This window comes from Vicugna pacos, unplaced genomic scaffold (assembly GCF_048564905.1).
Source record: "Vicugna pacos unplaced genomic scaffold, VicPac4 scaffold_77, whole genome shotgun sequence".
NCBI lineage: Eukaryota > Metazoa > Chordata > Mammalia > Artiodactyla > Camelidae > Vicugna > Vicugna pacos.
In genome coordinates, this window is record NW_027328758.1 from 1,173,182 (window position 1) to 1,190,961 (window position 17,780).

Consider the following 17,780-nt stretch of genomic DNA (forward strand, 5'->3'; position numbering starts at 1 on the left):
ACCTTCACCAATGGTTTATAGTTTTCTGTGTATAATTCTCTCACCTCTGTGGTTAGATTTATTCCTAGAAATTTTATTACTTTGGGTGCTATTTTAAAGTGTTTTATTTCTTTACTTCCTTTTTCTGTTGATTCATCATTAGTGTAAAGAAATGCAACTGATTTTTGAACATTAATCTTGTAACCTGCTACCTTGCTAAATTCTTCGATCAGCTCTAGTAGTTTTGGTGTGGACCTTGTAGGGTTTTCTATATATAGTGTCGTGTCATCTGCATGTAGTGACACTTTTACCTCTTCTTTTCCAATTTAGACCCCTTTTACTTCTCTTACTTGCCTGATTGCTATGGTCAGGACTTCCAAGACTATGTTGAATAGGAGTGGTGATAGTGGCATCCTTGTCTTGTCCCAGAATTTAGTGAGAAACTTTTGAGGTTTTCACCGTTTAGTGCTAGGCTGGCTGTAGGTTTGTCATATATAGCTTTCATGATGTTGAGTTATGTTCCCTCAATACCCACTTTGGTGAGAATTTTTATCATAAATGAGTGTTGAATTTTATCAAAAGCTTTTATGCATCTATTGAGATGATCATGTGGTTTTAGTCCTTTCTCTTGTTGATGTGAAGTATTACATTGATTGATTTGCATATGTTGAACCACCTTTGTGTCCCTGAGATGAACCCCATTTGAGCATGTTGTATAATCTTTTTTATGTGCTGTAGGATTCTATTTGCTAGTATTTTGGTAAGGACTTTTTTGCATCTGTGTTCATCAGTGATATTGGTCTGTAATTCTCTTTTTTGGTGGTGTCTTTGCCTGGTTTTGGTGTCAGGGTGATTGTGGCTTCATAGAATGAGTTTGGGAATATTCCTTCTTTTCAATCTTCTGGAAGAGTTTGAGAAGGACTGGTATGAGTACTTCTTTGTATGTGTAGTAGAATTCCCTGGTGAAGCTGTCCAGTTCTGGACTTTTATTTGTAGGGATTTTTTTTTTTTATTGTTAATTCGATTTCATTCCTAGTGATCGGTTTGTTCAAGTTGTCAGTTTCTTCTTGATTCAGTATTAGTGGACTGTATGTTTCCAGAAACTTGTACATCTCCTCTAGGTTATCCCTTTTTTTATGTAGTTTTTCATGATATTCTATATTTCTATGTTATTTGTTGTAATTTCTCCATTTTCCTTTCTTATTTTGCAAATTTGTGCTCTCACTTTTTTCTTCTTTGTGAGTTTGGCCAGAGGTTCTCGATTTTATTTACTCTTTCAAAAAATTGCTTTTGGTATGATTGATTATTTTCTCTATTTCTTTTAATCTCTATTTTATTTATTTCCTCCCAGATCTTAATTATTTCCTTCCTTCTGCTGACTTTTGGGTGTTTTTGCTCTTCTGTTTCTAGTTCTTTTAACTGGTGGGTTAGATTGTTTATTTGATATTGTTCTTCTTTTTTGAGGAAGGCCTGTATCGCCCTAAACTTTCCTCTTAGCACTGCTTTTGCTTTGTCCCATGAGTTTTTTGTAGTTGTTTTCATTTTCATTTGTCTCAAGGTATTCCTTAATTTCAACTTTGATTTCATCATTGACCCATTTTTTTTAATAGCATGTTGTTTAATCTCTATGCTTTCCTTTTTTTATGCTTTGTTTCTCTGAAGTTGATTTCTAGTTTCAGTGGCATTGTGGTCAGTAAGGATGCTTGAGATGATTTCTATCTTCTTAAAATTGTTGAGGCTTCTTTTGTGACCAAGTACATGATGAATCCTAGAAAATGTTCCACGCACACTTGAAAAGAATGTATATCCTATTTTGGGGGGTTGTAATGCTCTGAAAATATCCACTAAATCTAATTTTTCTATTGTATCATTTAATTTCTCTGTTGCCTTATTTATTTTTTGTGTGGAAGATCTTTCTAGTGATGTTAATGTGGTGTTAAAACTTCTGACAATGATTGTATTCCCATCAATTTCCCCGTTTATCTCTGTTAGTAGTTGTTTTATGTACTTAGGTGCTCATGTTGGATGCATATATATTAATGATTGTAATATCCTCATATTGTATTGCTCCTTTAATCATTATAAAATGCCTTTATTTATCTTTCTTTATGGCCCTTCTTTTAAAGTCTATTTTGTCTGAAATCAGAACTGCTACACCTGCTTTTTTTGGAGTTTCCATTTGCATGGAATATCTTTTTCTGTCCATTCACTCTCAATCTATATGTGTCCTTCTCCCTTAAGTGTGTCTCTTGTATGCAGTTTATTGAAGTTTCTTGCTTTATTATCCAGTCTGCCAATCTGTCTTTTCACTGGAGCATTTAGTCCATTATCATTAAGAGTAATTAATGATAAATGAGTGTTTATTGCTATTTTGAACTTATATTTGCAGTTGATTTCGTATTTCTTCTTTGTTCCTTTCTTCTTCCTTTTGTGGTATGGTAATTTTCCTTTGTGCTATCTTGGATTGTATTTAGTTTTTGTTACTCTCTTGTAAGTTTTTGGCTTGTGGTTACACTTTTTTGTAAGTCTGTTAACCAATTACTGTAACTGTGTGTACTAAACAGATAGTAATGTAATCTCAAACCCATCCTACCGAGAACAAAATATTTAAGAAAATAGAAGAAAGAAAATATACTCTATATTTTCTTGCTTCCCTCTCCCACTCAATGATTTAGATGTCTTCTTTTACAATTTCATGTTTATTCTATTTGTAATTCATGGTAGTGATCACCTTTCCAGTTATGAGCTCTCATTTCTGTATCATCCTGCTTCTTTTTTATTTAGAGTATACCTTACAATATTTCTTTTAGCATGGGTTTAGTGTTGCTTAAGTCTTTTAGTTTTTCTTCTCTGTGAAATTCATTACCTCTCCTTCTATTCTAAAGGATAGCCTTGCTGCAGATAGTATCCTAGGCTGCATCTGTTTTTTCATTCAGGACTTTGAATATATCTTTCCACTCCCTTCTGGCCTGTAGTGTTTCTGTAGAGAAATCAGCTGAGAGCCTTATCTTGAAACTCACTGTTTGTTTTTCTCTTGCTGCCTTTAGGATCATTTCTTTATCCTTCAGTCTGGCCATCTTGATTTTGATATGTCTTGGTGTGAGTCTCTTTAGGCTCTTCCTTTTTGGGAACCTCTGAGCCTCCTGTACTTGGGTGTCTGATTCTTTCTTTATGTTTGGGAATTTTTCAGTCATGATTTCTTTAAATACCTTTTCCATCCCCTTTGTTCTTTCTTCCCCTTCTGGAACTCTTATGATGCATAGATTGGCATGCTTTATATTATCTCATACGTTCCTTATATTGTTTTCATTGTTTTTAATTTTTTTCTCTCAACTGTTCTGATTGTGTGCTTTCTGTTATCCTGTCTTCTAGGTCACTTATTCGTTCCTCTGCATTATCTAGCCTGCTTTGTACAGCCTTTAGGTCAGATCTCATTTCAGCCAATGAATTTACCAATTCTACTTGGCTCTTTATAGCTACTATTTTGTTTTTGACATATTTTATGTCTCTAAACAATATCTCTTTTAGTTCCTTCAGTAATTCGATCACTTCTTTTTAGAAATCTTGATCTAATAGGCCATTTATATCTATTTCATTGATCGTTCTTTCAGGGGATTTCTCTTTCTCTTTTAATTGGGAATACTTCCTGTGCTTCTTCAACTGCTTATATCTCTCTGGCACTGTGGCTTAAGGAGTATCAGTTATCTTTTGTGGCCCTTAAAGGGGTTTATTTCTTTATCTATCTAAGGCCTATGCTGGAATAAAACTTAAAAATGAGAGCGAGAAAGAGAACTTTGAAAGAATGGAGGAAAAGAAGGTCTGAAAACAGTGTATAATCAATAATAGAAGAGCAAGTTGAAGAAGAATAGGAATCGAGTTGAGATGTCTTTTTAAAACCTTAATAAAAAGAAGAAAAAAATCAAAACACAATATTTAAAACCTGTGAATAATCAATAACAGATCAAATCCAAGAGAATTAAAAATGAGATGAGAATTGTAAACGTATAGAACTGTTAAAAAATAAAGATTAAAAAGCTAATAGAAAATAAAACAGGTATAAAAAGACTTAAAAAACAAAGATGTGTTCTCTTAGAGACTGAACACTCTTAATGGTTTTATTGAGAGGTCTTTGTGTCTTCGCCCTGTTTCATGAACTCAGCTTGCTCTGTTGGCCCCCTCGTCTGTGCTGCTCACAGTGTCCATTGGCAAGAAGATTGCGCCCCTCCAACACTGGGTCAGGTGCTGCTCTCCTTCACGGTGGGCAGGTGGGTCACTCCCCGTCCGGATGCCACAGTCAGTGCTGTGTCAGTTGCTCCATAGGTGGGCTCAGCTTCAAGAATAACAGGTTTATGGAGATATAATTCACATACCATAAAATGCAGCCTTTGAAAGTGTGCATTAGGGTTGTATGTACATTTCAGGGTTGTGTAGCCATCACCCCCAAAAGGAACCAGTACACTTTAGAAAGTCAGTCCCTAACCTTCCTTTCCCTTAGCCCTCAGCAGCCACCACTCAACTGTCTGCCTCTACGGGTTTGCCTGTTCTAGGCATTTCATATAAGTAGAATCATACAGTATGCTGCCTTTTGTGATTATCGTCTTTCATTTACTGTGACGTTGTCAAGGCTCATCCATCGTGTAGCATATATCAATACCCAAATTCCTTTTTGTATTCAAATAATATGCCATAGTTATAAATACACCACATTGCTTATCCATCCATCAGTTGATGATGAATAATTCTGCTGTAAATGCTCATGGACAAGTTTTTGTGTGAACACATATTTTCACTTCTCTTCAGGATATATAAAAAAATGGAATTGCTGGGATGTATTCTACTTTTAACATTTTGAGGAATTGCTAATATAGCTTTTAAAGTGACTGAAGCATTCTATATTTCCAGAAGTAATATATGAGGAGTCCAGTTTCTCCACATCCTCATCTACACTTTTTATTACTGGGTTTATAGATTCATATTTATATATCATATATCATATATATTTGTCATCCTAGTTGGTATGAAATGGTATGTCATTGTCATTTTGATTTCTGTTTCCCTAATGCCTACTGATGTTTAACATCTTTTTATGTGCTTAGTTCCCATTCGTATATCTTCTTTGGAGAAACATCTACTGAAATTCTTTGCCCATTTTAATTATATTTGTCTTTTTATTGTCATGTTTTAAGCCTTCTTTATCTATTCTGGATAAAAGTCCCTTATCAGGGAAAATTTTGGAAATATTTTCATCCATCCTGTGGATTGTCTTCTTACTTTCTTGATGAAGTCCTTTGAAGCACAGAAGTTTTTAATTTTACTGAAGTCCAATTTACTTGATTTTTTTTCTTTTGTTGTTTGTGCTTTTGGTGTCATATATTACAAGTATTTGTAATCCAAAGTCCTGAAGATTTTCTCATTGTTCATTTTCTTAATGTTTTATACTTTCAAGTCTGTGATTTATTTTGAGTTAATTTTCATAAATGGTGTTAAGATAAAAGTTCAGTTTTCTTTCTTTCCAGGTGTATGTACAGGTTTCCCAGCATCATTTTTGTAAAGATTATTTTTTCCCCATTGGATTGTCATGGCACCTTTGTCAAAAATTAAATGGCTGCGTGTAAGACTTTGTTTATGGTCTCTTAGTTCTTTTCTCTCAATCTATTTTTCTGTCCTTTTTGCAAGTACCACACTGTATGGATCACAGTTTTGTTAGTGAGTTTTGAATTTGGAAACTTCAAAACTTTGTTCTTTTTCAAGATTGTTTTGACTATTTTGGGTATCTTGCATTTCCATATTAGTTTTAGGATCAGCTTGTTCATTTCTGCCAAAAAGCAAGAGCTGCATTGAATGTATAGGTCATTTTGAGGACAATGGCCATCCTAACAATAATAAGGCTTCTGATCCATGAACACAGAAGAGCTTTCCATTTATTTTAGGTCATTTTTAACTTCTATCAATAGTATTTTAGTTTTCAATATACAAGTTTCAGATATTTTTCTCAGTATTCCACATATTTTTCTTAATATTACTAATTATTTTATTCTTTTTGTTGCTATTGTAAATGAAAAGGTTTCCTTCATTTTATTTTTAGATTATTCACTGCTGTTGAATAGAAATATAATTACTTTTTATATATTGATTTGTGTCTTACAATTTTGGTCAGACTGGGTTATTAATTCTAAGAGGATTTTTTTCTATTCTCTCTATTTTTCCTTTGTGGATTCCTTGTGATTTCAATATATAATATCATGTCATCTGGAATCGAAACAGTTTTATTTCTTTCTTTCTAATCTAGAGGCTTTATTTTCTTTGTCTGATTGCTTTGACTAGAACCTCTAGTACAATGTTGATTTTAGGAGGGAATAATTCAGTGCTTCTGCATTATGTATGATCTTTGCTTCAGGTTTTTCATAGATGTTCTCTGTCAAGTTGAGGAAGTTCTCTTCTATTCCTAGTTTTTATCCATTATTCTACTAATATGGTGTATTACATGAATTGACTTTTGTATCTTGTACTGCTTTGCATACCTGGATACATCCCACTTAATGGTGGTCTATATTATATGTTACTGTTTTGGATTTGCTTGTATTCTTTTGAGGATTTTTGCATTTATATTCATAAGAGATAGTCTTTAGTTTTCTTGTGATGCCTTTGTCTGGTTTTCGTATTAGTGTGATACTAGTCTCATTGAATGAATTGGGAATTGTGCCCACCTCTTTATTTTCAGACGAATTTGTGAAGCATTTTTTGTTTGTTTTTGTTTTTGTTTTTTCATTAAGTAGTTGATGGAATTCACCAGCAAAGCCATACGGGCCTAGCATTTCTTTGTGTGAATGTTTTGGATTTCTATTTCAGTCACTACTTTCTGTAGGAATATTTGAGTTTTCTATTTCTCCTTGAATTAGCTTCAGTCATTTATGTCCTTCTAGGAATTTATCCATTTCATCTAGATTATCTCATTTATTGGCTATATAATTATTTATGGTATTCCCTTATATTCCTTGTTCTTTTTGTAAGGGCAGTAGTGACATCCTTCCTTTCATTTCTCATTTTAGTAATTTGAATCTTCTCTCTTTTTTTTTTTTCAGTACTAGATAAAATTTGTCAATTTTATTGTTCTTTTCAAAGAACCAACTATTCCTTTTGTTGATTATTCTCTGTTGTTTATCTATTGTCTATTCCATTTATTTCTGCCTTTAGTATTTTGAGTAGAATGTTTAATTCATTTACATTAATGTAATTTCTTATCAGGTTGAAGTTACATCTGCTGTCTACTTTCTATATGTCTTTTTTTCCCATTCCTCTATTACTACACATTTTTGTACAAAGTAAGCATTTTCAAGTGTGTCATTTTAATTTGTTTATTTTATCTTTTTCTTCTCCTCCTCCTCCTATTCCTCCTCCTCCTTCTCTTCCATTGCCCTGAAGATTATAATTAACATCTTGTTTTAAAGCAATCTAGTTCACATGAATACCAACTTAATTTCAACAGTACACAAAATCTTTGCTTTGGTATCAGTCTTTTCCCTCCCCCTCCTCATGCTGTCACTGTCATACAAATTGCACCTTTATGCATTTATAAGCGCATCTACACAGTTTCATAAATATTGTTTTATCCAGTTGTCCTTTACATCAAATAGAACAAAATATTTACATGTAATACTCTATTTATACTGTTTTATTTTTTAACTCATGTAGTAGTGCTTTATATTTTTCAGGCAAGTGTCCTTTCATTTACACCTGCTGGACTATCCTTAGTATTTCTTGTAGGGCAGGCCTACTAGCAATGGATTCTTTCAGATTTTATTTTTGTAGGAGTGTCTTAATTTCTCCTTTAATTTTTTTAAAGAATCATTTTGCTGGCTATAAAATACTTGGTGACAGCCTTTCCTTTTATCTCTTTGACGATACCATCCACTGCCTTCTGGTCTCCGTGGTTTTTGATGAGAAATCAACTGTCTTACTGAGGAGCCTTTCTATATGTTGAGCCACTTTTCTCTTTTGGCTGTAAAGATCCTTTGTTCTTGTCTTTTGACACACTGAGTCTGATATGCCTATTTTAGATGTCTCTATGTTTATACCACGTGGAGTTTGTTGAGCTGCTGGGATGTACAAATTAATGTGTTCATCAAATTTGGGAAGTTTTCAGCCATTATTTCTTTATATATTCTTTCTGCCCCTTTTTTTCTCTCCCTCCTTCTGGCGCTCCCATTATGTGTGTATTGGTATTTTTGATGGTGTCCCACCTATCTCTGACACAGTGTTCATTTTTTTTTTATTCCTTTTTCTTTCTGTTCCACAGACTGGATAATCTCAGTAGTTTTAATTTAACCGACTTTTTCTTCAACAAATTCATATCTACAGAGAAACCTCTTATTGAAGTTTTTATTTTAGTCATTATATTTCTATTTCTTGAATTTCTAGTTGGATTTTATTATAAATTTTTTTATTGATATTCTCTGTACAATGAGATGTGCACATAATTTAATCCTTTAGGCATGGTTTCTGTTAGTATTTTGAACATATGTGTAATTGCTTACTTATGTCTTTGTCTAGTAAGTCCAGTGTCTGGGTTTCCTCAGGGAGTTTCTATTGACTACTTTTTCCCCGTCTGTTATGGCCAAACTTTTCTGTTTCTTTGTACATCTTTTAATTTTCTGTTGAAAACTGGACATTTAAAATATTACAATGTGGCAGATCTGAAAGCCTGATTTTCCTCATCTCCAGGGTTTATCATTGCTTTCATTGTCATTGCTGCTGCTGTTATTTATTTAGTTACTTTCCTGAACAAATTCTGTAAAGTCTGTATTCTTTATCATGCATGACCATGAGGTCAGTGTGTGTGCAGAAAGCCTAGTTGTCATCACTGTAATAAAGATTGGACAGTGATTTCTTTCAATGCCTGGAGCCAATCATTTGAGCTGTTGCCAGATGGCTGTGTGTCTGCATGCTCAGGGATACCCTCAGTACCGGCATGCAGTCTGCAGCTCTTCCGTAGCCTTTAGTTCTTGCTTATGCAGAACCTCAAGTTCAGCCAGAGTTGAAGGCTTAGGATTTTCTCAGTTCTTTCCTTGCCATGTGCCACACATGTATATTGCCTTCTACAATTCTCAGAATTTTTTTGGACATTTTTGACCCTACCTTCACCCCCAGAACATCTCATTACTCAATTTTGCCTTCTAAGTTCCCTTGTCAGCATCTAGTTAACCTCTACTGGTCCCACTGCCTCAGGCAGGTGTAATGTTAAATACTCACTGCTGATTGTTTTCCACACACACTCTGGGGACAGGCTGTTTGCACAGCATGAGTTTGTGATAGGTCACATAGTGACAGCTCTCTTGGGGTGGAATTTTTGGGTAACTTTAAATCACTTCTGCCCTTACCTTGATTGTGAGACTACTGCTTTTAAAGGCCACCATTTAGGTGAGGATACAGGGATGGGGTAGATCAAGTTACAATGCAACATAACTCACTATCTTTATGAAGATTTTGCTGTTTTTTTTTTTTCTCAAATAAAGACTCCCCGTATTGCTGGAAGCCTTGGTTAAATTTCCAGAGTTCTACAGAGGTTAATTTTGACAAATTTTGCCATTGTCATTGCTTCATAGAGGAGTAAGTTTTCCAAGATGTTTACTCAGATATTCTAGAAGTGTATCCCATTTGCATTTGTTTTTAACTGAGTTTCTTGCAAGACTAACTAATTCTATATCTCCAGCCCCATTCACAGAAGAGTCCATCTGCATGGATTCTCCTACAGGGAGCAGTGTGCAACCTGTTGTCAGTATGTTGTTTTTCTTATTAAAGTGTAGGGGTTTTTAAAAATATGCTCATGAATAGCCCTTTGTCATTTTTACATGTTACAAAACTTCCACTAGTCTGTGGCTATTTTTTTCCCTCTCTTTTCGTTGCTTTAATGAAGATCTCACTTTTAAGGATTTTCAGTATAGCAATATGTGGATGGTGATCACACGGGTGAGGCATTTAACTACTGTCTAAACCTCAGTCTTTGCTCTGATTCACTGTCTAGAATATCTGAACACATCTACTGAACCCCGTATACCAAAGGATGCTGACAGCCCTAATTAAAAAAATGCTTTTTAAGTAAAGCAAAAAATATTAACTTTGACACTGGAAAAGACAAATCTCAAATTTCCTAACTGATCTTGCTTTCTGTGATCATTAGCTACATCATGTTTATTGAGCCAACAATCATATTGAGCTACTGAATTTATTTCATCGGATTTTAGAATGCAGAACACATTTCAGGCCCACTTATAGCACCATATGGGCATCTTTAAGGATATATACATATGATGATGTCTTTATTATAAGTACCTTATTTTATTTTAAGTACCAACTGCTGTTAACCTCATTAAGGAAATATTGGAACTGCAGAACTGAAATTTTTCATACCACCATCATCCCGTAGCATCTCTTTTGCACTTAGATGTTGTGTGGCAGAGTATTTTTCTGCTCCCTAGAAATGATCAATGTTGAAGGGGAAAAACCCTCCTCTAATAAATATAGTCCAAATCACACACTTATCTAAACAATGGCCACCATTTTAGTCCACACCAATCCATCTACTCATACTGACTCAGAGTCCTCAACACAGACAATCCGCCACTGAAGTCACGGTCCTCAGTACACGTTCTGTCCCCTCCCCATTCCTTGTTGATTCTGACCTACTTTTGTCCAACGCATCCTGCCAGGATCTTCGCTGCATGACTGCAGTTTTTAATTTTTACCTTTGAGTTCCAGGCTGCGCCTAGTGATTTCCAGAGAAACGCCAGACACCTGGCTCATCAGGAGGGGTGGGGAGGATTTCAGGAAGCTGTTACCCTAACTCACTTGCAGATCAGTTAGTGGCTGTTGTGAGCATTCCTTCTAGATATCTGACATGCCGGCTGCATCCACCCCAGCAAAATAACGTAGTTCCTCCAACCGCCTCTGCCTCCATTCATCTGGCTTTCTGCTTTCAGTGACACTCAGATGCTGCTGATGGGGATTATATTTATATGTATTTTTTTAATTGAAGTATAGTCAGTTACAATGTGTCAATTTCTGATGCACAGCACAATGTTCCAGTCATTCATATACACATTTATATGTATGAATTCCTTTTCATATTCTTTTTCATTAAAGGTTATTACAAGATATTAAATATAGTTCCCTGTGCTATACAGAAGAAATTTAGTTTTTTTAGCTATTTTTGTATATAGTAGTTAATATTTGCAAATCTCAATCTCTGATGGGCATTTTTGAAGCCACATCTGGAATCCTTGCTGCAGAAGAGTCTGAGAAATATATTTTCAACCTCATAGCCTTTTGGTTAGGAAATTGGAATAAAGGCTGAGCTGGCTCACCTAACTTGTCTGCCTTTGTGAGTAAAGAGGTCTGGAGTTTCAAGGCCCAATGAAATGTCCCAGCCCTTCAGTAGCAAACTTAAAGCAACCAAAATGCTCCCATCTACCAGAGCATGACTTGTCCTTAGATACTGCTGGACATAACTGCCAGCGCTGTCTAAGGCATCGTCTTCATCTGGCGCACATGTTCTTTAGATGTGTAATATGCTGATTAACAGGACAAGCTGGTTTGGATTCCCAAGGTCACAGGCAGCCTTCTGCCTGATTTTGGTGTATATATGTTCATTGAAGGGTCCTCTCTCAGATCATCTAGAGCTGCCTGGTGTGTGGTTTGCCAGAGAATGTGGGTGCAGTGCTCCCCACCAGAGTCCTACCAGTTGTTTTATTGCAGGAAGAGAGAGAGCAAAAGAGACAGAACAGGAAGTTCTTGTCCAGCCTCAAACACAGTCACCCCCGCCCAGGGCTCTTGCTCTGGGACACACAGAAGTGCATGTCAGCAGTGATGTGGCCCCGGTGTACTCCAAAACATGGCGTGGTTGTACTGGGCTGTGTCTTTCATGGACCCTGCAGAATTCTCGGCGTTGTGAAATGGGGAACTAAGGAACTCCCACCCATGGCTGTAGCTCCCAGGGTTTGCACCCTTACGTGTTTTGAGGGTTTGCTGGCAACTCATTCTTTTTCACTGGGTCATTTCTCGGTTACACGGCAGTTCTGTGACTTCCTTATCAGAACTGCTCCTTAAGTTCGGGGTTTAGTGAAAGATGCCATTTTACCCTGTAAGTTCATGTTCAGGGAGGAGGATGAAGACAGCACAGATCACAATTGCTGTTTCGCTTTTTTTTGTTGTTGTTTTCATAAGCCGTCTCCTGTTGTCAAATAGACACTGAGCAAATGAATGACTGTTACTCTCCCATTTGAAGGATGAGGAAAATGACACTCAGGGAGAGGAGGAAAATTTCCTAAGGTCCCAAAGACAAAAAGGGATGAGTACAGAATAAGATCCCTGCAAATTTCTTGGCTGTCATCAGCCTTTAGGTCAGTGACAGAGTGCCGTATGTAGTAGTAAAGTTGTAGCGTGCTTATAGAAGGGTGCAGATGTTCTTGTTTTTGTTGATATAATCACACTGTTTTGTCTGGGACTCTGAAAAAGAGAAATGGGTTAGAAAATGTTGGTTTCTCGTCCTTGGTCCTTCCTCCCCCACACAGATATGGACCCTTCCATCTGTAGCAGGAATAAGAGCCCCAGCCTTCCCATCTCATGAGATCAGTACTCATTCATTTCATCCCTGCCCACCTGTAGGTGATAAAGCACAGTGTGATTTTCATGTTCTGCTTCACTGATTCTTGTGAAATTAAGTGTTTGAAGATAGAAACTCATGAAAGGAAGCTGCTTTTTTTATATAAAGTGCAGTCATTTTCTTAGCAGAGAAGGAAATTGAGGATTTTCTTCATTGAAAATCAATAGAGATTTCAAGAACATCTGTATTTCTGATGCATAGATTAAAATGACAAAATTTAGCAGGATTACAGAAACACAAGGAAGATACCAGAAGTGTTTTTAAAGAGCTTTTCTAAGACTGGGCTTGTGAAGAGACTGTTAGTTGACAGAGACCCTCTTCTCACCCATAGTCCCTCTCCTTAGGTTGGAAAGGGCCAGCGTTTCCCCTGTGTGCAGTCCTGGTGCTTCAAGTGCGTTGTGGGGTAGGGCGGTGCACATGGTGCTGCCTTCAGTTTGTCCATCCTCAGTAACCCCTGGCAGTCAGAGGGCGAGTGTGTTGCAACCTCATGAACCATCCGCCATGCTCTCCGGGGTGTGTGCTCATCTCAGCTCATCCCAGCTCAGGTGATGGCAGAGCAGAGAGTGGTGGCAAGAGGTCAGCTATGAGTAGCAGGGAGCAACTGGAGTCAGCTGGGGCCCAACTGGCTAGGAGTTCCAGGTGGAAATCCCAGGACTTCCCACAGCTCATTCATTCAGCTAACACTTCTCCAGCACCTGTTATGTGCTGGTGCTTCCGTTGTGAACAGAACCAAATCCCTGTCCTCATGAAGGTGACATTCTAGTGGACATAAAAAATGATACATGCAGAAGCAGATCCAGGTCAGGACACATGAGTGTTGTCTATTTTGGAGTGCACAAGTTGAGGTCTTTTGGGAAGGAATGTAAGATACAGGAAAATGTGGGGGAGAGGATGGCCGTATCCCAGGTCTTACTTGGGTCCCTGGGATGTACCTCACCAAGTGTGGGTCCTTGGTTTGCCCAGAAACGAATTCAAGAGAGAGCCAGAGTTCAGTAAAAGTAGATTTATTCAGAGAGATATATACTCCACAGAGTGGGCAGTTTCAGAAGGCAACAGAAAGGTCATGAGGCATGGGGGTTGGGTGCTCCAGTTTAAAGTAAAAGTAGATACACACTCCACAGACAGAGTGTGGGCTGTTTCCCTCAGCAGAGAGAGCAGCCATGAGGTGGGGGTTGTTAGTTTTTATGCACTCAGTATCTTCATATGCTAATAAGTGGGAGGAATATTCCAACCGCTTTGTGGAAGGTGTTGGGATTCCCAGAAATTGGGCCACTACTCATCCTTTGACCTTTTATGGTCAGAATTGAACCTGTCCTGGCACCTGTGCGAGTGCCATTTAGCATCCTGCGGTATTTCGGTGAGTGTGTATTGAAGCTCAAGATCTACTGGGATTTGACTTTTCCACCGTCTCGGTGCTAATGGCTCTGCCATCCTTTTAATGGCTGTGCCCGGCCCCCTTCCCTCCTGTCTCATGAAGGAGCTCTGGACTGATTGCACAATTGCAGAGCAGGGGACAGAGTGGAAAGAACTTCATAAGTGGAAGATGGAAGGCAGTGTTGGCAGTAGAATTCTCAAGTCAATTGTAAAGTAAGGGTCTTCTGTTTGCTGGGGGTACCTGGTGTCACATTAGGGAGCTGTGAGCCTTGGGGACTTCAGTGCGTGGGTGGCTCACTGTGTATATTGTGTTGCTTCTTAGGCGTCCCGAGGACAGTTGGCTTATAGGTGACCCATTCACTCAAGCAGGCATCTATTTGGGGATTTTCTGCATGTGAGGCTAACATGGGTCACATGGGGTACAGGACCGGGAAGTCACAGCTTGGTCCACAGTCACCTAGTGCCCTCAAGGCTTTCATCCCATGGATGCGTCACCTCCCCCTGGATGGGGACAAGGGAGCAAGTGGTGTGGCAGCTTCTCAGTGGTGGAGGCATTGCTCTCCAGACCCAATACTCAACAGCATGGACCCCTGGTTTTGGCCACAGTCTTGGCTTGATGAGGCTGTTGGGTAGCTGAGCTCATGAGACGTGGGTGCCATTCTTCCACTCTCACCAAGAGCTCTATTTTGAAGATTCTGGTCAGAGAGCCACAAATACTCCCTAGCCCATAAACAAAGAACAGTCTCTTTCCCTCGGGGAAGGGCACACACTAGGAGAACGGATCATCCCGAGAGCAGGAGAGGCCAAATCAGTCCTGCCATCAGGGTTCTGACAGACGAGCCAGCTCAGTTCCTCTTACTAGTTGTTTACTTGGAGAATCTGGGGTATTTTGGTGACCTGCAAGTATCAGGAAATAGTACACGAGGGCTTTGTAGATTTTCTGGTCTGGTGTTAACTCACCCCATTGTAGCTGTTGTGCAAGGAAACAAAACTTGGTGGACAACAGGCCATGGCCTCTGCTCCCTGGTGGGGCCAGGAGGTTATAATGTTAAGTACGATTGAGGGGGCATCATTTCTATGTTAAGAGGCCAGAAGGCCTTACATAGCTCTCATGCTGGATGTCTAAGTTGCAGAGGGAAACTGGATTCCATCCAGCTCTCCAGCCAAGGAGGAGACCACAAATGGCCTCCTCCACCAACTGTGAGCTCTTTGCCTCCACTGACAGCAGCAGCTATAGCAATAAGCTGGGCTGCCCCCTGCATTTCCGTGTAAACATCCGAGTAGCCAAAGCAATGGCCTCGTTGGGGATGGTATGCCCAAGGAAGCAGTGTGTGGGACGGAGGGAGGACTGCCAGGGTCAGACACCGGGCCGGCAGGCAGGCAGTGAGGACATCTGTGCAGCGCAGGCGCCATGGAACTGAGCCAAAGGGAGGCAGGTTTTGCAGCAGGGAGCCTGTGCAGTGCCGTGTTGCTCGTAAGAAGATCCTGGGTTCTGGATGTACAAAGTCTGGCTTGATTCCTGACCCTAACCCTCATCTTGGGCAAGTGTTTGAAGCTTTCTGTGCCTCTGTTTCTTGGTGTCCCAAGTGGGTCAATAGTAGCAATTACATCTGAGAGTCAGGAGGGCCTTTATACGTGTCATTGCATTACGCTCACAGCAGCCCACAAGCACGGTTCTATGTCCCCCATTTTACACGTGGCAGACGGCTAACCTTTTAATCAGTTATCACACAGCTAAGAATGGTCAGAACCAGCATTTGAATTTGATCCCTGTGTCCAGGTTATTTCTATTCTCACACGGTATTACTGGAAAACTAGTAAAGTCAGAACAAACACTGCTGGAAAGTGGGTGTTTGAAACATGTTTGTCGTCTTCGCCATTGGGGAGTGTTGGGTTCGCTTTCCTCACAGCCCGTCTCAGGCTTCCTGTGTCTCCGGCTGCCCCTGGTGGGGTCTGCAGGGCTCTGGGCAGCTTCTCCATGTTCTCTACCCCCAAGGCTCTCTGCTCTCTACAGGTTGATTCTCAGCCCTGACTGATCAGTAGAGCTAATGTCTAAAAACAAAAAATGTGGGGAGGGTACGGCTCAGTGGTAGAGCACGTACTTAGCATGCAAGAGGTCCTGGGTTCAATTCCCAGTACCTCCATTAAAATAAATAAAGCTAAATACCCCCCAAAAAAGGAAAGAAGTATTTAAAAAACAATAAAGAGTACAAAGACCCCACTCCAGGCTGGGGCGCACTATATTTTAAAGGCTCCCAGATGCTTCCCATGTGCAGGAGGGTGAGAGCTACCCCTCTACACCTCTTCACGTGAGCTTGTCCACTCACACCCATTAGCCTCTTGAAACAGGAAAACTGCTTGGCTCAGCCTAGAACTTCCTCACGATTTCTAGACTTTTATTTGCCTACTGGATATCTCTTCTGGAGCCCACAGGCACCCAGCCAGAACTGAATCAGCTGTATCCTCTCATGACTTACCCCTCTTCCTGCCCTTTTTATTTCAGGGAATGGCACTATAATTTAGGACACTGCCAAAGCCAGAAAGCCGGCTGGCATCTTTGATCTCTTCCTGCCTTTCCATCACACCTGTGGCCAATCGGTCCACCTGCTGAAATGTTTTCTCCTCTCTCCTCCTGGCGGGGTCTCAGCAGGCCTTCACAAGAACCTGCCAATATGTCTCCCTGCCTCTATCTTGTCTCTTTCTAGATCACTTTGCATGTCTCCTCTACCTTGGAGGCACACAGGGTCCTGTGTGATGTGCACCTGTGATCTCTCCACCTGGTTGCCTCAACTGCCTCCCACACCCTGTGCTCGCTTCTAGACTATTTGCAGTTCCTGGAAGGGACCTGGCTCTGTTTGGCCTCCCTCCTTTGCATGCGCAGCTCCCCAGGGAGAAATGGCCTTAACATTATACCTTCACCTGATCACTTCTAGAGCATCTCAGAACTCAGTACAGTGGTTCCCTCCTCTGGGAGAGCCTTGGCTACAGTTCCAGCTCTCTGCCCCGAGCACCCTCTGCTGACTGTTATCTAAGCCCTCTTAACACGCCTTCTCAGCCATCATTTCACGATGACTCCTGTGCACCTAGGAGCTCCTGGAAGCAGGGGCTGTGCCTTTTTTCCCTTTATTCTGAGAGCATGGTAGAGACTCAGGTATAATGGTGGAGGGAACAGTGGTTATTCTGGAATTTCTCTAGAGTTGGGGCCTAGGGGTAACATTTTGGTTGGAAGAAGGGCTTAGGGGATTTACCCTGAAGCCACATTTTCAATTAACATGTCATGTTGTTTTTGTCTACTATTTGAAGTTACGAGTATTATAACAGAATGACGAATTCTAAAAATTTCTTTATCGAAGATTGTGGAAAATGGCAGTTTTCCATATTTAAGAATATTATTTTAATTTTGTGTGACTGGGGTGGTGGAAAATAGAAATGCAGGGGTTACTAAAGCATTCTCATCCCCTTCCCCACCCTCAGGCCCTTCGGACAGAAGAGAAAGAGGGATGTGAGGAGAAGACTTGGACGGTGGACCGTGCACTGCTTTTAAATCATGACAGTTACTTGTGCTTATTTTTTAACGGAGGTACTGGGGCTTGAACCCAGGACCTTGTACATGCTAAGCACGTGCTGTACCACTGAGCTATACCAATCCTTACCCCGATATTTGTGTTTTTAGTGGGCATAATGTGCTGGTAGCAGGTACTTTAGTGTGAGACACAGTCACCTGCCTCTGACCATCAAATTAATACCTTTCCCCTGAGCTAGAGAGCTA